At 52.3% G+C, this 21501-nt stretch overlaps 5 non-coding genes and 3 pseudogenes across 5 annotated transcripts; all 8 read left to right on the top strand.

Moving 5' to 3' along the window:
• The first annotated feature begins 181 nt into the window (after positions 1-181).
• Positions 182-298, top strand: LOC115186174 (U5 spliceosomal RNA). Its single transcript, XR_003875632.1, has one exon. It is a non-coding gene; the product is annotated as a U5 spliceosomal RNA (small nuclear RNA).
• Positions 299-5986: 5688 nt separating this feature from the next.
• Positions 5987-6161, top strand: LOC115186154 (uncharacterized; annotated as a pseudogene).
• An 824-nt stretch (positions 6162-6985) lies between these two features.
• On the top strand, positions 6986-7102 carry LOC115186173 (U5 spliceosomal RNA). The gene has a single exon (XR_003875631.1). It is a non-coding gene; the product is annotated as a U5 spliceosomal RNA (small nuclear RNA).
• Positions 7103-7468: 366 nt separating this feature from the next.
• On the top strand, positions 7469-7659 carry LOC115186170 (U2 spliceosomal RNA). Its single transcript, XR_003875628.1, has one exon. It is a non-coding gene; the product is annotated as a U2 spliceosomal RNA (small nuclear RNA).
• Positions 7660-8485: 826 nt separating this feature from the next.
• Positions 8486-8602, top strand: LOC115186172 (U5 spliceosomal RNA). Its single transcript, XR_003875630.1, has one exon. It is a non-coding gene; the product is annotated as a U5 spliceosomal RNA (small nuclear RNA).
• A 5711-nt stretch (positions 8603-14313) lies between these two features.
• On the top strand, positions 14314-14488 carry LOC115186153 (uncharacterized; annotated as a pseudogene).
• Positions 14489-15306: 818 nt separating this feature from the next.
• LOC115186171 (U5 spliceosomal RNA) lies at positions 15307-15423 on the top strand. Its single transcript, XR_003875629.1, has one exon. It is a non-coding gene; the product is annotated as a U5 spliceosomal RNA (small nuclear RNA).
• A 5709-nt stretch (positions 15424-21132) lies between these two features.
• LOC115186152 (uncharacterized) lies at positions 21133-21307 on the top strand (annotated as a pseudogene).
• Positions 21308-21501: the final 194 nt, after the last annotated feature.

Here is a 21501-nt window from a genome sequence, read left to right as displayed (position 1 = left end):
GTCTGTCTGTCTGTTTTTTGACCCCCCCAAAAAATACAATCACTTCACCAGGATTGTCTGTCTGTCTGTGAATTTTTACCCACAGCCCTCAAACTTGGAAGAGTGGGTTCGGGAACCACCCGCGGGCACCCGGCCTAGAGTGCACAGTGTGTGTCTCGGGCCCCGACCTCTGACTTCCATACGACTCTGGTTTCTCTTCATTACGCACAAGCCTTTCGCCTTTTACTAAAGACTTCCGTGGAGAGGAACACTTACGAGTTCAACATATTTTTGGAAGGGCTTTGCTTCTGGCAGAGCCCGGTATCTTGTTTCAAGAGAAATTGACAGAGATGACGCCGAGACTTTTTGCTCAGGCGTTTGACTTGAAGCCGGCTGACCGACCGACCGACCGGCGTATTTTTCCACTCAAAGTAGTCGCTCGGGCAATTGAGTTCAAGCCCGACGACGACTGACGTGTTTTCCGGGCTTTGAACAAATAGTCGCACTAGGCTTAAAGAGCTAGTGACTTAAAGACGCATTAGCGACTTGTTAAAAAAAACACCCGCCTGTCACCAGGGAAAGCGTCGGGTGGGGAGGAGACAACTTTTGCCAAACCGCTGAGGTCTGCCGAGACCCCCGGGGGCCCGGCGGGTGCAGGGGTCAATTTGTGGGTTATCGCTTCTCGGCCTTTTGGCTCAGATCAAGCTTGGTACCGAGGTGCCCCAAAGCCCGCTGAGCCAGAAGGTCGAAGGAAGGCAGGAGGGAGGAAAATTTTGTTGTTTTTGTTTATAGGAATCGGATTTTCCGATGTCCTTTTTCCCTTTGGCTTCTTTTTAAGAGAGCTTTTTTCTTGACGTCATGGAGAGAAGTACACAGAACAGGACGGTTCCGGGAGTCGGATTGGCAAACACGGTCAGATTTGCCTGGAAAGACAAGGAGGTTGAGCAATTCGGGAGAGAAACATTTGCAAGAACCATCCTGATGGGAAGCCTAAAATTGATGGTAAAAGATGTCCTCTGCCTCCAGGGTAACCCGATGGAGAGGGCATACGATGTGACCTGCTACACGGAGGAAAAACATGATGAAATCATGAAGAAAGTGAAGGCAGTGGAAGGAGAAAGGCCTATGTGCCATTATGAAGTTACGAGCCTGGCGAGGAACAGCTTCAGGGTTGTAACAGTAACTATGTATAACCCGCATGTCAAGGACGAAGAGGTGAGGGCCTTTCTAGGGCGGTATATGGACAAGGTCTCCTCAGCAAGGCTCCTCAGGGACTCCCTGGGGTTTTGGAATGGGAGAAGAGGGTTCCAGGCCCTACTCAGGGAGGACCCAAAGGGACAGGGTGGCTACCTCCATCCTCCCGCTATGTTCTCCCTGGGGGCTGACAGGGGGACGTTGTTTTACGCACGTCAGCCCCCATTTTGCAGGCGTTGTATGGCCTACGGTCATATCCTCGCCTCGTGCAGCACAAAAAAGTGCAGAATTTGTGGATCTGCGGAGCACGAGGCGAGGGACTGCGACGAGCCTAAGGCGTGCCACGGGTGTGGCTCGTCAGCACACCTGTGGCGGGAGTGCCCGGCTCGTCAGAGGTCATACGCGTCTGCAGCTGGGGGGGGAGCAGGAGCGGGGGATGGGGGAAGAAGAGGGGAAGGAAGGACATCACAGGAAAAGGACAAGAGACAAGAACGGAAAGAAGAGGAGCAAGGAGCGACAGCAGGAGGGCAAGGGAAAAAAGAAGACACGGGAGCAGAAGGGAAGGAATCGAAAGGAAGAAAGGGAGTGGAGGAGCGAGAGACAGTGACAATGGAGGGAGAGGTGATGGAGGGGGTGCCGGTGGCGGGGGGAGGAGGAGGAGGAGGGAAGGGGCGTGAGGGAGTGGGGGGACAGCATGTCGAGCGCCCTCGTGGAAGAGATGAGAGGAATGGTGGAGGAGTTGGCAGGGAAGGGGGGTGTCTCCCCTTTACCTCCAACTCCTAGGAAGAAAGTTAAGAAGAGGGGGTGCTCGACTGGCAGTGAAAGGGAGGGGGGGGTGGAGGGGGTTGCCAAGCGAGGGATGGGGGAGGGAAAGGTGTCCTTGACCTTGCTGGACTCCTTAGCCCCTCCGTGTTGGGTGGAGGGGGACCCCCAGGGCGTGGCCCAGTGTCGGGTGTCTGGGGGGGGATCTCAACTCCTCTTTGAGGAGATGGGGTCCCCTACTCTAAACCTGGACTCTTACAGGGAGAGAGGAATGGAGGGTGGTGGTGAGGAACCCAGGGTGCAGAGCACACCGAGGCCAAACACCATACCTGCATCCTGGGTTGGAGAGATGGAGGAGGACGGGGGGACGTCAGGAGAGGAGAAGACGTCCCCGCCGGATGAGAAGGAGCAGGGGAGCATCAGGTGAGCCTCCTGTTTTTTTGTGATTGTTTTGGTATTTTTTTGGAAAAGTAATGGTTTTTGTTTTTGTTTTTGGTTATAATAGAACCTTATGTTGAATTTGTTTAGTTTAAATGTAAGGGGTTTAAGGGATTATGTTAAAAGGAGGGCGGCTTTTAGTTTTTAGAGGGGGTGGGTTTTGATGTTTGTTTTTTACAGGAGGTTCACCTAAGGGATGGAGGGGATGTCGTGAGGTTTAGTAGGGAGTGGGATAAGGGGGAGTCAATTTGGGGTATAGGTGGGGTTCACTCTACGGGGGTGGGGATTTTGTTTGGGAATAGGGAGGTTAGAGTAGAGAGTACTTTTGTTGTAATGCAGGGGAGGGTGTTGGGGGTGGATGTCACTTTTAGGGATAGTAGGTATAGGTTAGTGGTGGTGTATGGGCCACAGGTGGCGGCAGACAGGAGGGAGATGGTGGACTGTCTGGCGCCCCTGTGTGTCACAAATAGGCACTTGGTGATAGGAGGGGATTTTAACATAGATTTAGGGTTAGCGGGGGATAGTAGTGCAGGCGCCATCACCGGGCTAATGGCTTGCCATGGCCTGGTTGATGGAGGCCTGCACACTACTCCGACAATGGCTGGTCCCACATGGCGCAACTCTCGGGGGGTTGCGCGGAGGCTCGATTACATTTTTCTATCTAGGTCTTTGGGTCAGTTGTCTGGGCGGCTGTTGCCTGTGTTCTTCTCGGATCACGACGGGGTGCTCCTGCAGGTGGGGGCCACCAGTCTGCCTCTTCGGTAGGGGGTACTGGAAATTAGATCGGGATGTGCTGGAGGAGCAAGCTTTCGTTGACGCCTTTTTTGGTTTCTTTCGGGGGCTTGAAGGCCTCCGGTCCATGTGCGAGGGGGTGTTAGAGTGGTGGGATTTAGTTAAGGTAAGGATTAGGGCTTTTATAATAGGATATTGTAAGAGGAAAAAAAGGGAGGAAAGGAGGGAGGTGGATCGTATCCAAAGGTTGATTGAACTAGAGTACGAGGCAGGCAACCTCGGCGCGTCAATTGACTGGGAGAGATCCACAGCCCTGAAGGCGCAGCTCAGGGAGCTGCAGGAGCGGAAGGCTCGAGCTTTCCTGGAGCGTGCGCATAATGGCTTTCTAGAACATAATGAGAATTGTTCCGCTATGTTCTTTAAGTCGGTTAGGGGCAGACAGAGTAGGAAGATAATGCATGGGGTGAGGAAAGAAGATGGTAGCATAGTTAGAAAACCGGAGGAAATGGTCAGGGTAACAACTGATCATTCCGAGGTTTATTTAAAGAGAGGGTAATAGATGTAGAGCAGGGAAATGTGTTTTTAGAACACTTGTCCCGGCGATTGCCGGAGGACATTAGAGATGTGATGGAGGCTCAGATCTCCCTCGAGGAGGTTGAGAGCGCTCTCAGGAGGATGGGAAAAGGGAAGGTGCCTGGGATGGATGGGCTGCCGGCCGAGTTTTACCTCAAGTTTTGGGGTATACTTGGACCAGTGGTCCTCGAAGTCTTGAAGGCCATCCTTGAGACGGGGGTCCCGGGGGGATCAATGGCTGTCGGTGTGCTGTCACTTCTTTATAAGAAGGGGGGAAGCAACCGACCTGGGCAACTGGCGGCCGTTGACCATGCTGTGCGTAGATTACAAGCTACTTGCAAAGGTTTTAGCAGACCGGTTGCGCACAGCCCTTCCCTACGTCGTCCATGAGGATCAGACGTGCGGGGTAGAGGGTCGCTCGATCAGATGGAACCTACAGTTGATCAGGGACTCCATCGCTTGGGTAGAAGATAGGGGGCTGCCTTTAATGGTAGCAGCGCTTGATCAGGCGAAAGCCTTTGATCGCGTGAATAGATCCTTTCTATTCAGGGTGTTAGGTAGATTAGGATTTGGGGAGAAGTTTATAGGATGGATCCGTACATTATATGTCGGAGCGGGGTGCCGAGTTAGCGTAAACAGTCACTTAGGTGACGTTTTTGACCTCTCGTCTGGGGTCAGGCAGGGATGCCCGCTCTCGGCTCTCCTCTTCGTTCTGTACATGGAGCCTCTGGGGGCTGCCATTAGGGCAGACACAGGGGTGGAGGGCTTGCTGATCCCTGGAAGTGGCGGTCTCCGTGTCAAGTTGACACAGTACGCCGACGACACATCCTTGCTGCTTTGCAAGGACTCGTGCCTGACAAGGTCCCTTGACATTATTGGGGACTTCACCCGAGCGTCGGGGGCGGTTCTTAACCACGCGAAGTCTTCCGTTAAGTTTTTCGGAAGATGGAGTGGTAGGACGGATGTGCCCGGAGGGTTATCTCTCTGTAACGGGGCCCTGAGGATACTCGGGGTCCATTTTGAGACCTCCGGCTCAGCGACGCTGAACTGGAACATGGGCATCGCAGTGGTACAGAAGAAGCTAGCGATGTGGAGGGCTAGGTCGTTGTCCTTTTTAGGCAAGGTCCTGGTTCTCAAGGTGGATGTATTGCCATCTCTATTGTACTTGGCGTACATCTATCCATTGCCGGCTTGTTTGAGGAGGCATCTAGTGAGGCTGGTGTTTCAGTTCATGTGGGGTGGCAGGTACGAGTGGGTCGCCAGGGCACGCATGATCTGTCCCATCGGGGAGGGAGGTAGGGGGGTACCACATCTCCCCCTCAAGCTGGACGCCATTTTTGTTTCGTTTCTGTTGACGGAGCTTGCTCAGCCAGTACTACACCCGTCCGGTTACCTCCTGCGGGTGTTCTTCTCGTATCAGGCGAGAAGCGTAATGGTGTGGTCTAACACGGGTCCTCGGGCGGAACAGCTGCCGTGGCACTTTGGCCATGCGGCCAAGTGGCTGCGTGCGCACCCCGAGGTTGAAGTCGCCCGAGTAGGTTTAGATCACAGGCACCTGTACGAGGAGGTCAGACGGGCAGTAAGTCCGGCACCTGTAGTGGGCATCCCGGCGGTGGTCTGGGAGGGAGTGCAGGCGCGGGGGTCTAGACAACAGGCTCAAGGACCTGAATTGGTTGAGCCTCCACAAGTGTTTGCCGGTACGCTCCACCATGTACCGGCATAGCTTGGCGCGATCCCCCACCTGCCCAAGACTTTCTTGTGGCAGGGAGGAGACTGTGCGTCATGTCTTTTGGGACTGTGCCATTGCCGGAGTAGTATGGGCAAAGGCACGGGTGTTGTTAGGAAGGGTAAGAGGGGATTTTGTATTGACGTGGGCTAGGCTAGAGAGAGGTGTAGGGAGAGCGAGGGGGACGGATAGGGATAGGTTTCTGCTCTGGCTTCTCATGAGCCTCTTTAAGCGGGGGCTGTGGGAAGCCAGGCAGAACATGGTTAAGACAGGGAGAGATTGTGGGGTGGAAGGCATAGTGAGGAGGGTGGAAGGAGATCTGAGAGGGAGGATGAAGACGGAGGAGACGAAGTGGGGGCAGCACGCTGCCCGGGAGAGATGGAAGGGGGGATTAGGGCTGGGGTTATTTTAGATTAGGGACGGGGAGATAGGGAAAGTTAGTGCGTAGGATGACGGGGAGGGACGATGCTCCCCTGAGTTTTGTTTTGGGGTATTTGTTTTGTTTTATAAATTAAATAACAGTATTTGAGTTTGAAAGAAATATATGATTTTGTAAAGAATGAATGGTATTGAATGTAATAAATTATTTTTTCTAAAAAAAAAATCTGTTCTTATCAGTTTAATATCTGATACGTCCCCCATCGGGGGACTACATATTAAATGGATTTTTCGAACAGGGAGTCGGAAATGGGGCTTGCTCCGTCCGCTCCACGCATCGACCCGGTATTGCAGTACCTCCGGGAACGGTGCAACACTTTTCTCTCATTGTCAAGGAAAAAGAAATACGCAAAGCTATGTAAACAGCTAGCAGAAGAAGAGAAGGAATGAAAAAAGAAGAATCATCCAAACTGAAACAAGGGCGAAGCCCCCTTCATGGGGTCCCCCGTTTTCCCGCCATTTTACTTAAAAAAAAAAAACAAAAAAAAAAAAAAAAAAAAACATTGGCCAGGATTGTGTGTGTGTGTGTGTGTGTGTGTGTCTCTGTGTGTGTGTGTGTGTGTGTGTGTGTGTCTCTGTGTGTGTGTGTGTGTGTGTGTGTGTCTCTGTGTGTGTGTCTCTGTGTGTGTGTGTGTGTCTGTCTGTTTTTGACCCCCCCCAAAAAATTACAATCACTTCACCAGGATTGTCTGTCTGTCTGTCTGTCTGTCTGTCTGTCTGTCTGTCTGTCTGTCTGTCTCTGTTTTTGACCCCCCCCAAAAAATACAATCACTTCACCAGGATTGTCTGTCTGTCTGTCTGTCTGTCTGTCTGTCTGTCTGTCTGTCTCTGTTTTTGACCCCCCCAAAAAATACAATCACTTCACCAGGATTGTCTGTCTGTCTGTCTGTCTGTCTGTCTGTCTGTCTGTCTGTCTGTCTGTCTGTCTGTCTCTGTTTTTGACCCCCCCCAAAAAATACAATCACTTCACCAGGATTGTCTGTCTGTCTGTCTGTCTGTCTGTCTGTCTGTCTGTCTGTCTGTCTGTCTTTGAATTTTTACCCACAGCCCTCAAACTTGGAAGAGTGGGTTCGGGAACCACCCGCGGGCACCCGGCCTAGAGTGCACAGTGTGTGTCTCGGGCCCCGACCTCTGACTTCCATACGACTCTGGTTTCTCTTCATTACGCACAAGCCTTTCGCCTTTTACTAAAGACTTCCGTGGAGAGGAACACTTACGAGTTCAACATATTTTTGGAAGGGCTTTGCTTCTGGCAGAGCCCGGTATCTTGTTTCAAGAGAAATTGACAGAGATGACGCCGAGACTTTTTGCTCAGGCGTTTGACTTGAAGCCGGCTGACCGACCGACCGACCGACCGACCGACCGGCGTATTTTTCCACTCAAAGTAGTCGCTCGGGCAATTGAGTTCAAGCCCGACGACGACTGACGTGTTTTCCGGGCTTTGAACAAATAGTCGCACTAGGCTTAAAGAGCTAGTGACTTAAAGACGCATTAGCGACTTGTTAAAAAAAACACCCGCCTGTCACCAGGGAAACGTCGGGTGGGGAGGAGACAACTTTTGCCAAACCGCTGAGGTCTGCCGAGACCCCCGGGGGCCCGGCGGGTGCAGGGGTCAATTTGTGGGTTATCGCTTCTCGGCCTTTTGGCTCAGATCAAGTGTAGTATCTGTTCTTATCAGTTTAATATCTGATACGTCCCCCATCGGGGGACTACATATTAAATGGATTTTTCGAACAGGGAGTCGGAAATGGGGCTTGCTCCGTCCGCTCCACGCATCGACCCGGTATTGCAGTACCTCCGGGAACGGTGCAACACTTTTCTCTCATTGTCAAGGAAAAAGAAATACGCAAAGCTATGTAAAACAGCTAGCAGAAGAAGAGAAGGAATGAAAAAAGAAGAATCATCCAAACTGAAACAAGGGCGAAGCCCCCTTCATGGGGTCCCCCGTTTTCCCCCCCATTTTACTTAAAAAAAAAAAAACAAAAAAAAAAAAAAAAAAAAAACATTGGCCAGGATTGTGTGTGTGTGTGTGTGTGTGTGTGTCTCTGTGTGTGTGTGTGTGTGTGTGTGTGTGTCTCTGTGTGTGTGTGTGTGTGTGTGTGTGTCTCTGTGTGTGTGTCTCTGTGTGTGTGTGTGTGTCTGTCTGTTTTTTGACCCCCCCCAAAAAATTACAATCACTTCACCAGGATTGTCTGTCTGTCTGTCTGTCTGTCTGTCTGTCTGTCTGTCTGTCTGTCTGTCTCTGTTTTTGACCCCCCCAAAAAATACAATCACTTCACCAGGATTGTCTGTCTGTCTGTCTGTCTGTCTGTCTGTCTGTCTGTCTGTCTGTCTGTCTCTGTTTTTGACCCCCCCAAAAAATACAATCACTTCACCAGGATTGTCTGTCTGTCTGTCTGTCTGTCTGTCTGTCTGTCTGTCTGTCTGTCTGTCTGTCTGTCTCTGTTTTTGACCCCCCCCCCAAAAAATACAATCACTTCACCAGGATTGTCTGTCTGTCTGTCTGTCTGTCTGTCTGTCTGTCTGTCTTTGAATTTTTACCCACAGCCCTCAAACTTGGAAGAGTGGGTTCGGGAACCACCCGCGGGCACCCGGCCTAGAGTGCACAGTGTGTGTCTCGGGCCCCGACCTCTGACTTCCATACGACTCTGGTTTCTCTTCATTACGCACAAGCCTTTCGCCTTTTACTAAAGACTTCCGTGGAGAGGAACACTTACGAGTTCAACATATTTTTGGAAGGGCTTTGCTTCTGGCAGAGCCCGGTATCTTGTTTCAAGAGAAATTGACAGAGATGACGCCGAGACTTTTTGCTCAGGCGTTTGACTTGAAGCCGGCTGACCGACCGACCGACCGACCGACCGACCGACCGACCGACCGGCGTATTTTTCCACTCAAAGTAGTCGCTCGGGCAATTGAGTTCAAGCCCGACGACGACTGACGTGTTTTCCGGGCTTTGAACAAATAGTCGCACTAGGCTTAAAGAGCTAGTGACTTAAAGACGCATTAGCGACTTGTTAAAAAAAACACCCGCCTGTCACCAGGGAAACGTCGGGTGGGGAGGAGACAACTTTTGCCAAACCGCTGAGGTCTGCCGAGACCCCCGGGGGCCCGGCGGGTGCAGGGGTCAATTTGTGGGTTATCGCTTCTCGGCCTTTTGGCTCAGATCAAGCTTGGTACCGAGGTGCCCCAAAGCCCGCTGAGCCAGAAGGTCGAAGGAAGGCAGGAGGGAGAAAAATTTTGTTGTTTTTGTTTATAGGAATCGGATTTTCCGATGTCCTTTTTCCCTTTGGCTTCTTTTTAAGAGAGCTTTTTTCTTGACGTCATGGAGAGAAGTACACAGAACAGGACGGTTCCGGGAGTCGGATTGGCAAACACGGTCAGATTTGCCTGGAAAGACAAGGAGGTTGAGCAATTCGGGAGAGAAACATTTGCAAGAACCATCCTGATGGGAAGCCTAAAATTGATGGTAAAAGATGTCCTCTGCCTCCAGGGTAACCCGATGGAGAGGGCATACGATGTGACCTGCTACACGGAGGAAAAACATGATGAAATCATGAAGAAAGTGAAGGCAGTGGAAGGAGAAAGGCCTATGTGCCATTATGAAGTTACGAGCCTGGCGAGGAACAGCTTCAGGGTTGTAACAGTAACTATGTATAACCCGCATGTCAAGGACGAAGAGGTGAGGGCCTTTCTAGGGCGGTATATGGACAAGGTCTCCTCAGCAAGGCTCCTCAGGGACTCCCTGGGGTTTTGGAATGGGAGAAGAGGGTTCCAGGCCCTACTCAGGGAGGACCCAAAGGGACAGGGTGGCTACCTCCATCCTCCCGCTATGTTCTCCCTGGGGGCTGACAGGGGGACGTTGTTTTAACGCACGTCAGCCCCCATTTTGCAGGCGTTGTATGGCCTACGGTCATATCCTCGCCTCGTGCAGCACAAAAAAGTGCAGAATTTGTGGATCTGCGGAGCACGAGGCGAGGGACTGCGACGAGCCTAAGGCGTGCCACGGGTGTGGCTCGTCAGCACACCTGTGGCGGGAGTGCCCGGCTCGTCAGAGGTCATACGCGTCTGCAGCTGGGGGGGGGGCAGGAGCGGGGGATGGGGGAAGAAGAGGGGAAGGAAGGACATCACAGGAAAAGGACAAGAGACAAGAACGGAAAGAAGAGGAGCAAGGAGCGACAGCAGGAGGGCAAGGGAAAAAAGAAGACACGGGAGCAGAAGGGAAGGAATCGAAAGGAAGAAAGGGAGTGGAGGAGCGAGAGACAGTGACAATGGAGGGAGAGGTGATGGAGGGGGTGCCGGTGGGGGGGGGAGGAGGAGGCGGAGGGAAGGGGCGGGAGGGAGTGGGGGGACAGCATGTCGAGCGCCCTCGTGGAAGAGATGAGAGGAATGGTGGAGGAGTTGGCAGGGAAGGGGGGTGTCTCCCCTTTACCTCCAACTCCTAGGAAGAAAGTTAAGAAGAGGGGGTGCTCGACTGGCAGTGAAAGGGAGGGGGGGGTGGAGGGGGTTGCCAAGCGAGGGATGGGGGAGGGAAAGGTGTCCTTGACCTTGCTGGACTCCTTAGCCCCTCCGTGTTGGGTGGAGGGGGACCCCCAGGGCGTGGCCCAGTGTCGGGTGTCTGGGGGGGGATCTCAACTCCTCTTTGAGGAGATGGGGTCCCCTACTCTAAACCTGGACTCTTACAGGGAGAGAGGAATGGAGGGTGGTGGTGAGGAACCCAGGGTGCAGAGCACACCGAGGCCAAACACCATACCTGCATCCTGGGTTGGAGAGATGGAGGAGGACGGGGGGACGTCAGGAGAGGAGAAGACGTCCCCGCCGGATGAGAAGGAGCAGGGGAGCATCAGGTGAGCCTCCTGTTTTTTTGTGATTGTTTTGGTATTTTTTTGGAAAAGTAATGGTTTTTGTTTTTGTTTTTGGTTATAATAGAACCTTATGTTGAATTTGTTTAGTTTAAATGTAAGGGGTTTAAGGGATTATGTTAAAAGGAGGGCGGCTTTTAGTTTTTTAGAGGGGGTGGGTTTTGATGTTTGTTTTTTACAGGAGGTTCACCTAAGGGATGGAGGGGATGTCGTGAGGTTTAGTAGGGAGTGGGATAAGGGGGAGTCAATTTGGGGTATAGGGGGGGTTCACTCTACGGGGGTGGGGATTTTGTTTGGGAATAGGGAGGTTAGAGTAGAGAGTACTTTTGTTGTAATGCAGGGGAGGGTGTTGGGGGTGGATGTCACTTTTAGGGATAGTAGGTATAGGTTAGTGGTGGTGTATGGGCCACAGGTGGCGGCAGACAGGAGGGAGATGGTGGACTGTCTGGCGCCCCTGTGTGTCACAAATAGGCACTTGGTGATAGGAGGGGATTTTAACATAGATTTAGGGTTAGCGGGGGATAGTAGTGCAGGCGCCATCACCGGGCTAATGGCTTGCCATGGCCTGGTTGATGGAGGCCTGCACACTACTCCGACAATGGCTGGTCCCACATGGCGCAACTCTCGGGGGGTTGCGCGGAGGCTCGATTACATTTTTCTATCTAGGTCTTTGGGTCAGTTGTCTGGGCGGCTGTTGCCTGTGTTCTTCTCGGATCACGACGGGGTGCTCCTGCAGGTGGGGCCACCAGTCTGCCTCTTCGGTAGGGGGTACTGGAAATTAGATCGGGATGTGCTGGAGGAGCAAGCTTTCGTTGACGCCTTTTTTGGTTTCTTTCGGGGGCTTGAAGGCCTCCGGTCCATGTGCGAGGGGGTGTTAGAGTGGTGGGATTTAGTTAAGGTAAGGATTAGGGCTTTTATAATAGGATATTGTAAGAGGAAAAAAAGGGAGGAAAGGAGGGAGGTGGATCGTATCCAAAGGTTGATTGAACTAGAGTACGAGGCAGGCAACCTCGGCGCGTCAATTGACTGGGAGAGATCCACAGCCCTGAAGGCGCAGCTCAGGGAGCTGCAGGAGCGGAAGGCTCGAGCTTTCCTGGAGCGTGCGCATAATGGCTTTCTAGAACATAATGAGAATTGTTCCGCTATGTTCTTTAAGTCGGTTAGGGGCAGACAGAGTAGGAAGATAATGCATGGGGTGAGGAAAGAAGATGGTAGCATAGTTAGAAAACCGGAGGAAATGGTCAGGGTAACAACTGATCATTTCCGAGGTTTATTTAAAGAGAGGGTAATAGATGTAGAGCAGGGAAATGTGTTTTTAGAACACTTGTCCCGGCGATTGCCGGAGGACATTAGAGATGTGATGGAGGCTCAGATCTCCCTCGAGGAGGTTGAGAGCGCTCTCAGGAGGATGGGAAAAGGGAAGGTGCCTGGGATGGATGGGCTGCCGGCCGAGTTTTACCTCAAGTTTTGGGGTATACTTGGACCAGTGGTCCTCGAAGTCTTGAAGGCCATCCTTGAGACGGGGGTCCCGGGGGGATCAATGGCTGTCGGTGTGCTGTCACTTCTTTATAAGAAGGGGGAAGCAACCGACCTGGGCAACTGGCGGCCGTTGACCATGCTGTGCGTAGATTACAAGCTACTTGCAAAGGTTTTAGCAGACCGGTTGCGCACAGCCCTTCCCTACGTCGTCCATGAGGATCAGACGTGCGGGGTAGAGGGTCGCTCGATCAGATGGAACCTACAGTTGATCAGGGACTCCATCGCTTGGGTAGAAGATAGGGGGCTGCCTTTAATGGTAGCAGCGCTTGATCAGGCGAAAGCCTTTGATCGCGTGAATAGATCCTTTCTATTCAGGGTGTTAGGTAGATTAGGATTTGGGGAGAAGTTTATAGGATGGATCCGTACATTATATGTCGGAGCGGGGTGCCGAGTTAGCGTAAACAGTCACTTAGGTGACGTTTTTGACCTCTCGTCTGGGGTCAGGCAGGGATGCCCGCTCTCGGCTCTCCTCTTCGTTCTGTACATGGAGCCTCTGGGGGCTGCCATTAGGGCAGACACAGGGGTGGAGGGCTTGCTGATCCCTGGAAGTGGCGGTCTCCGTGTCAAGTTGACACAGTACGCCGACGACACATCCTTGCTGCTTTGCAAGGACTCGTGCCTGACAAGGTCCCTTGACATTATTGGGGACTTCACCCGAGCGTCGGGGGCGGTTCTTAACCACGCGAAGTCTTCCGTTAAGTTTTTCGGAAGATGGAGTGGTAGGACGGATGTGCCCGGAGGGTTATCTCTCTGTAACGGGGCCCTGAGGATACTCGGGGTCCATTTTGAGACCTCCGGCTCAGCGACGCTGAACTGGAACATGGGCATCGCAGTGGTACAGAAGAAGCTAGCGATGTGGAGGGCTAGGTCGTTGTCCTTTTTAGGCAAGGTCCTGGTTCTCAAGGTGGATGTATTGCCATCTCTATTGTACTTGGCGTACATCTATCCATTGCCGGCTTGTTTGAGGAGGCATCTAGTGAGGCTGGTGTTTCAGTTCATGTGGGGTGGCAGGTACGAGTGGGTCGCCAGGGCACGCATGATCTGTCCCATCGGGGAGGGAGGTAGGGGGGTACCACATCTCCCCCTCAAGCTGGACGCCATTTTTGTTTCGTTTCTGTTGACGGAGCTTGCTCAGCCAGTACTACACCCGTCCGGTTACCTCCTGCGGGTGTTCTTCTCGTATCAGGCGAGAAGCGTAATGGTGTGGTCTAACACGGGTCCTCGGGCGGAACAGCTGCCGTGGCACTTTGGCCATGCGGCCAAGTGGCTGCGTGCGCACCCCGAGGTTGAAGTCGCCCGAGTAGGTTTAGATCACAGGCACCTGTACGAGGAGGTCAGACGGGCAGTAAGTCCGGCACCTGTAGTGGGCATCCCGGCGGTGGTCTGGGAGGGAGTGCAGGCGCGGGGTCTAGACAACAGGCTCAAGGACCTGAATTGGTTGAGCCTCCACAAGTGTTTGCCGGTACGCTCCACCATGTACCGGCATAGCTTGGCGCGATCCCCCACCTGCCCAAGACTTTCTTGTGGCAGGGAGGAGACTGTGCGTCATGTCTTTTGGGACTGTGCCATTGCCGGAGTAGTATGGGCAAAGGCACGGGTGTTGTTAGGAAGGGTAAGAGGGGATTTTGTATTGACGTGGGCTAGGCTAGAGAGAGGTGTAGGGAGAGCGAGGGGGACGGATAGGGATAGGTTTCTGCTCTGGCTTCTCATGAGCCTCTTTAAGCGGGGGCTGTGGGAAGCCAGGCAGAACATGGTTAAGACAGGGAGAGATTGTGGGGTGGAAGGCATAGTGAGGAGGGTGGAAGGAGATCTGAGAGGGAGGATGAAGACGGAGGAGACGAAGTGGGGGCAGCACGCTGCCCGGGAGAGATGGAAGGGGGGATTAGGGCTGGGGTTATTTTAGATTAGGGACGGGGAGATAGGGAAAGTTAGTGCGTAGGATGACGGGGAGGGACGATGCTCCCCTGAGTTTTGTTTTGGGGTATTTGTTTTGTTTTATAAATTAAATAACAGTATTTGAGTTTGAAAGAAATATATGATTTTGTAAAGAATGAATGGTATTGAATGTAATAAATTATTTTTTCTAAAAAAAAAATCTGTTCTTATCAGTTTAATATCTGATACGTCCCCCATCGGGGGACTACATATTAAATGGATTTTTCGAACAGGGAGTCGGAAATGGGGCTTGCTCCGTCCGCTCCACGCATCGACCCGGTATTGCAGTACCTCCGGGAACGGTGCAACACTTTTCTCTCATTGTCAAGGAAAAAGAAATACGCAAAGCTATGTAAAACAGCTAGCAGAAGAAGAGAAGGAATGAAAAAAGAAGAATCATCCAAACTGAAACAAGGGCGAAGCCCCCTTCATGGGGTCCCCCGTTTTCCCGCCATTTTACTTAAAAAAAAAAAACAAAAAAAAAAAAAAAAAAAACATTGGCCAGGATTGTGTGTGTGTGTGTGTGTGTGTGTGTCTCTGTGTGTGTGTGTGTGTGTGTGTGTGTGTCTCTGTGTGTGTGTGTGTGTGTGTGTGTGTCTCTGTGTGTGTGTCTCTGTGTGTGTGTGTGTGTCTGTCTGTTTTTGACCCCCCCCAAAAAATTACAATCACTTCACCAGGATTGTCTGTCTGTCTGTCTGTCTGTCTGTCTGTCTGTCTGTCTGTCTGTCTGTCTCTGTTTTTGACCCCCCCAAAAAATACAATCACTTCACCAGGATTGTCTGTCTGTCTGTCTGTCTGTCTGTCTGTCTGTCTGTCTGTCTGTCTGTCTGTTTTTGACCCCCCCAAAAAATACAATCACTTCACCAGGATTGTCTGTCTGTCTGTCTGTCTGTCTGTCTGTCTGTCTGTCTGTCTGTCTGTCTGTCTGTCTCTGTTTTTGACCCCCCCCCAAAAAATACAATCACTTCACCAGGATTGTCTGTCTGTCTGTCTGTCTGTCTGTCTGTCTGTCTGTCTTTGAATTTTTACCCACAGCCCTCAAACTTGGAAGAGTGGGTTCGGGAACCACCCGCGGGCACCCGGCCTAGAGTGCACAGTGTGTGTCTCGGGCCCCGACCTCTGACTTCCATACGACTCTGGTTTCTCTTCATTACGCACAAGCCTTTCGCCTTTTACTAAAGACTTCCGTGGAGAGGAACACTTACGAGTTCAACATATTTTTGGAAGGGCTTTGCTTCTGGCAGAGCCCGGTATCTTGTTTCAAGAGAAATTGACAGAGATGACGCCGAGACTTTTTGCTCAGGCGTTTGACTTGAAGCCGGCTGACCGACCGACCGACCGACCGACCGACCGACCGACCGACCGGCGTATTTTTCCACTCAAAGTAGTCGCTCGGGCAATTGAGTTCAAGCCCGACGACGACTGACGTGTTTTCCGGGCTTTGAACAAATAGTCGCACTAGGCTTAAAGAGCTAGTGACTTAAAGACGCATTAGCGACTTGTTAAAAAAAACACCCGCCTGTCACCAGGGAAACGTCGGGTGGGGAGGAGACAACTTTTGCCAAACCGCTGAGGTCTGCCGAGACCCCCGGGGGCCCGGCGGGTGCAGGGGTCAATTTGTGGGTTATCGCTTCTCGGCCTTTTGGCTCAGATCAAGCTTGGTACCGAGGTGCCCCAAAGCCCGCTGAGCCAGAAGGTCGAAGGAAGGCAGGAGGGAGAAAAATTTTGTTGTTTTTGTTTATAGGAATCGGATTTTCCGATGTCCTTTTTCCCTTTGGCTTCTTTTTAAGAGAGCTTTTTTCTTGACGTCATGGAGAGAAGTACACAGAACAGGACGGTTCCGGGAGTCGGATTGGCAAACACGGTCAGATTTGCCTGGAAAGACAAGGAGGTTGAGCAATTCGGGAGAGAAACATTTGCAAGAACCATCCTGATGGGAAGCCTAAAATTGATGGTAAAAGATGTCCTCTGCCTCCAGGGTAACCCGATGGAGAGGGCATACGATGTGACCTGCTACACGGAGGAAAAACATGATGAAATCATGAAGAAAGTGAAGGCAGTGGAAGGAGAAAGGCCTATGTGCCATTATGAAGTTACGAGCCTGGCGAGGAACAGCTTCAGGGTTGTAACAGTAACTATGTATAACCCGCATGTCAAGGACGAAGAGGTGAGGGCCTTTCTAGGGCGGTATATGGACAAGGTCTCCTCAGCAAGGCTCCTCAGGGACTCCCTGGGGTTTTGGAATGGGAGAAGAGGGTTCCAGGCCCTACTCAGGGAGGACCCAAAGGGACAGGGTGGCTACCTCCATCCTCCCGCTATGTTCTCCCTGGGGGCTGACAGGGGGACGTTGTTTTACGCACGTCAGCCCCCATTTTGCAGGCGTTGTATGGCCTACGGTCATATCCTCGCCTCGTGCAGCACAAAAAAGTGCAGAATTTGTGGATCTGCGGAGCACGAGGCGAGGGACTGCGACGAGCCTAAGGCGTGCCACGGGTGTGGCTCGTCAGCACACCTGTGGCGGGAGTGCCCGGCTCGTCAGAGGTCATACGCGTCTGCAGCTGGGGGGGGAGCAGGAGCGGGGGATGGGGGAAGAAGAGGGGAAGGAAGGACATCACAGGAAAAGGACAAGAGACAAGAACGGAAAGAAGAGGAGCAAGGAGCGACAGCAGGAGGGCAAGGGAAAAAAGAAGACACGGGAGCAGAAGGGAAGGAATCGAAAGGAAGAAAGGGAGTGGAGGAGCGAGAGACAGTGACAATGGAGGGAGAGGTGATGGAGGGGGTGCCGGTGGCGGGGGAGGAGGAGGAGGAGGGAAGGGGCGTGAGGGAGTGGGGGGACAGCATGTCGAGCGCCCTCGTGGAAGAGATGAGAGGAATGGTGGAGGAGTTGGCAGGGAAGGGGGGTGTCTCCCCTTTACCTCCAACTCCTAGGAAGAAAGTTAAGAAGAGGGGGTGCTCGACTGGCAGTGAAAGGGAGGGGGGGGTGGAGGGGGTTGCCAAGCGAGGGATGGGGGAGGGAAAGGTGTCCTTGACCTTGCTGGACTCCTTAGCCCCTCCGTGTTGGGTGGAGGGGGACCCCCAGGGCGTGGCCCAGTGTCGGGTGTCTGGGGGGGGATCTCAACTCCTCTTTGAGGAGATGGGGTCCCCTACTCTAAACCTGGACTCTTACAGGGAGAGAGGAATGGAGGGTGGTGGTGAGGAACCCAGGGTGCAGAGCACACCGAGGCCAAACACCATACCTGCATCCTGGGTTGGAGAGATGGAGGAGGACGGGGGGACGTCAGGAGAGGAGAAGACGTCCCCGCCGGATGAGAAGGAGCAGGGGAGCATCAGGTGAGCCTCCTGTTTTTTTGTGATTGTTTTGGTATTTTTTTGGAAAAGTAATGGTTTTTGTTTTTGTTTTTGGTTATAATAGAACCTTATGTTGAATTTGTTTAGTTTAAATGTAAGGGGTTTAAGGGATTATGTTAAAAGGAGGGCGGCTTTTAGTTTTTTAGAGGGGGTGGGTTTTGATGTTTGTTTTTTACAGGAGGTTCACCTAAGGGATGGAGGGGATGTCGTGAGGTTTAGTAGGGAGTGGGATAAGGGGGAGTCAATTTGGGGTATAGGTGGGGTTCACTCTACGGGGGTGGGGATTTTGTTTGGGAATAGGGAGGTTAGAGTAGAGAGTACTTTTGTTGTAATGCAGGGGAGGGTGTTGGGGGTGGATGTCACTTTTAGGGATAGTAGGTATAGGTTAGTGGTGGTGTATGGGCCACAGGTGGCGGCAGACAGGAGGGAGATGGTGGACTGTCTGGCGCCCCTGTGTGTCACAAATAGGCACTTGGTGATAGGAGGGGATTTTAACATAGATTTAGGGTTAGCGGGGGATAGTAGTGCAGGCGCCATCACCGGGCTAATGGCTTGCCATGGCCTGGTTGATGGAGGCCTGCACACTACTCCGACAATGGCTGGTCCCACATGGCGCAACTCTCGGGGGGTTGCGCGGAGGCTCGATTACATTTTTCTATCTAGGTCTTTGGGTCAGTTGTCTGGGCGGCTGTTGCCTGTGTTCTTCTCGGATCACGACGGGGTGCTCCTGCAGGTGGGGCCACCAGTCTGCCTCTTCGGTAGGGGGTACTGGAAATTAGATCGGGATGTGCTGGAGGAGCAAGCTTTCGTTGACGCCTTTTTTGGTTTCTTTCGGGGGCTTGAAGGCCTCCGGTCCATGTGCGAGGGGGTGTTAGAGTGGTGGGATTTAGTTAAGGTAAGGATTAGGGCTTTTATAATAGGATATTGTAAGAGGAAAAAAAGGGAGGAAAGGAGGGAGGTGGATCGTATCCAAAGGTTGATTGAACTAGAGTACGAGGCAGGCAACCTCGGCGCGTCAATTGACTGGGAGAGATCCACAGCCCTGAAGGCGCAGCTCAGGGAGCTGCAGGAGCGGAAGGCTCGAGCTTTCCTGGAGCGTGCGCATAATGGCTTTCTAGAACATAATGAGAATTGTTCCGCTATGTTCTTTAAGTCGGTTAGGGGCAGACAGAGTAGGAAGATAATGCATGGGGTGAGGAAAGAAGATGGTAGCATAGTTAGAAAACCGGAGGAAATGGTCAGGGTAACAACTGATCATTTCCGAGGTTTATTTAAAGAGAGGGTAATAGATGTAGAGCAGGGAAATGTGTTTTTAGAACACTTGTCCCGGCGATTGCCGGAGGACATTAGAGATGTGATGGAGGCTCAGATCTCCCTCGAGGAGGTTGAGAGCGCTCTCAGGAGGATGGGAAAAGGGAAGGTGCCTGGGATGGATGGGCTGCCGGCCGAGTTTTACCTCAAGTTTTGGGGTATACTTGGACCAGTGGTCCTCGAAGTCTTGAAGGCCATCCTTGAGACGGGGGTCCCGGGGGGATCAATGGCTGTCGGTGTGCTGTCACTTCTTTATAAGAAGGGGGAAGCAACCGACCTGGGCAACTGGCGGCCGTTGACCATGCTGTGCGTAGATTACAAGCTACTTGCAAAGGTTTTAGCAGACCGGTTGCGCACAGCCCTTCCCTACGTCGTCCATGAGGATCAGACGTGCGGGGTAGAGGGTCGCTCGATCAGATGGAACCTACAGTTGATCAGGGACTCCATCGCTTGGGTAGAAGATAGGGGGCTGCCTTTAATGGTAGCAGCGCTTGATCAGGCGAAAGCCTTTGATCGCGTGAATAGATCCTTTCTATTCAGGGTGTTAGGTAGATTAGGATTTGGGGAGAAGTTTATAGGATGGATCCGTACATTATATGTCGGAGCGGGGTGCCGAGTTAGCGTAAACAGTCACTTAGGTGACGTTTTTGACCTCTCGTCTGGGGTCAGGCAGGGATGCCCGCTCTCAGTTCTCCTCTTCGTTCTGTACATGGAGCCTCTGGGGGCTGCCATTAGGGCAGACACAGGGGTGGAGGGCTTGCTGATCCCTGGAAGTGGCGGTCTCCGTGTCAAGTTGACACAGTACGCCGACGACACATCCTTGCTGCTTTGCAAGGACTCGTGCCTGACAAGGTCCCTTGCCATTATTGGGGACTTCACCCGAGCGTCGGGGGCGGTTCTTAACCACGCGAAGTCTTCCGTTAAGTTTTTCGGAAGATGGAGTGGTAGGACGGATGTGCCCGGAGGGTTATCTCTCTGTAACGGGGCCCTGAGGATACTCGGGGTCCATTTTGAGACCTCCGGCTCAGCGACGCTGAACTGGAACATGGGCATCGCAGTGGTACAGAAGAAGCTAGCGATGTGGAGGGCTAGGTCGTTGTCCTTTTTAGGCAAGGTCCTGGTTCTCAAGGTGGATGTATTGCCATCTCTATTGTACTTGGCGTACATCTATCCATTGCCGGCTTGTTTGAGGAGGCATCTAGTGAGGCTGGTGTTTCAGTTCATGTGGGGTGGCAGGTACGAGTGGGTCGCCAGGGCACGCATGATCTGTCCCATCGGGGAGGGAGGTAGGGGGGTACCACATCTCCCCCTCAAGCTGGACGCCATTTTTGTTTCGTTTCTGTTGACGGAGCTTGCTCAGCCAGTACTACACCCGTCCGGTTACCTCCTGCGGGTGTTCTTCTCGTATCAGGCGAGAAGCGTAATGGTGTGGTCTAACACGGGTCCTCGGGCGGAACAGCTGCCGTGGCACTTTGGCCATGCGGCCAAGTGGCTGCGTGCGCACCCCGAGGTTGAAGTCGCCCGAGTAGGTTTAGATCACAGGCACCTGTACGAGGAGGTCAGACGGGCAGTAAGTCCGGCACCTGTAGTGGGCATCCCGGCGGTGGTCTGGGAGGGAGTGCAGGCGCGGGGTCTAGACAACAGGCTCAAGGACCTGAATTGGTTGAGCCTCCACAAGTGTTTGCCGGTACGCTCCACCATGTACCGGCATAGCTTGGCGCGATCCCCCACCTGCCCAAGACTTTCTTGTGGCAGGGAGGAGACTGTGCGTCATGTCTTTTGGGACTGTGCCATTGCCGGAGTAGTATGGGCAAAGGCACGGGTGTTGTTAGGAAGGGTAAGAGGGGATTTTGTATTGACGTGGGCTAGGCTAGAGAGAGGTGTAGGGAGAGCGAGGGGGACGGATAGGGATAGGTTTCTGCTCTGGCTTCTCATGAGCCTCTTTAAGCGGGGGCTGTGGGAAGCCAGGCAGAACATGGTTAAGACAGGGAGAGATTGTGGGGTGGAAGGCATAGTGAGGAGGGTGGAAGGAGATCTGAGAGGGAGGATGAAGACGGAGGAGACGAAGTGGGGGCAGCACGCTGCCCGGGAGAGATGGAAGGGGGGATTAGGGCTGGGGTTATTTTAGATTAGGGACGGGGAGATAGGGAAAGTTAGTGCGTAGGATGACGGGGAGGGACGATGCTCCCCTGAGTTTTGTTTTGGGGTATTTGTTTTGTTTTATAAATTAAATAACAGTATTTGAGTTTGAAAGAAATATATGATTTTGTAAAGAATGAATGGTATTGAATGTAATAAATTATTTTTTCTAAAAAAAAAATCTGTTCTTATCAGTTTAATATCTGATACGTCCCCCATCGGGGGACTACATATTAAATGGATTTTTCGAACAGGGAGTCGGAAATGGGGCTTGCTCCGTCCGCTCCACGCATCGACCCGGTATTGCAGTACCTCCGGGAACGGTGCAACACTTTTCTCTCATTGTCAAGGAAAAAGAAATACGCAAAGCTATGTAAAACAGCTAGCAGAAGAAGAGAAGGAATGAAAAAAGAAGAATCATCCAAACTGAAACAAGGGCGAAGCCCCCTTCATGGGGTCCCCCGTTTTCCCGCCATTTTACTTAAAAAAAAAAAACAAAAAAAAAAAAAAAAAAAACATTGGCCAGGA

Source organism: Salmo trutta, unplaced genomic scaffold (genome assembly GCF_901001165.1).
Source record: "Salmo trutta unplaced genomic scaffold, fSalTru1.1, whole genome shotgun sequence".
Taxonomy (NCBI): domain Eukaryota; kingdom Metazoa; phylum Chordata; class Actinopteri; order Salmoniformes; family Salmonidae; genus Salmo; species Salmo trutta.
This window is presented reverse-complemented; position numbering and strand designations above follow the sequence as displayed.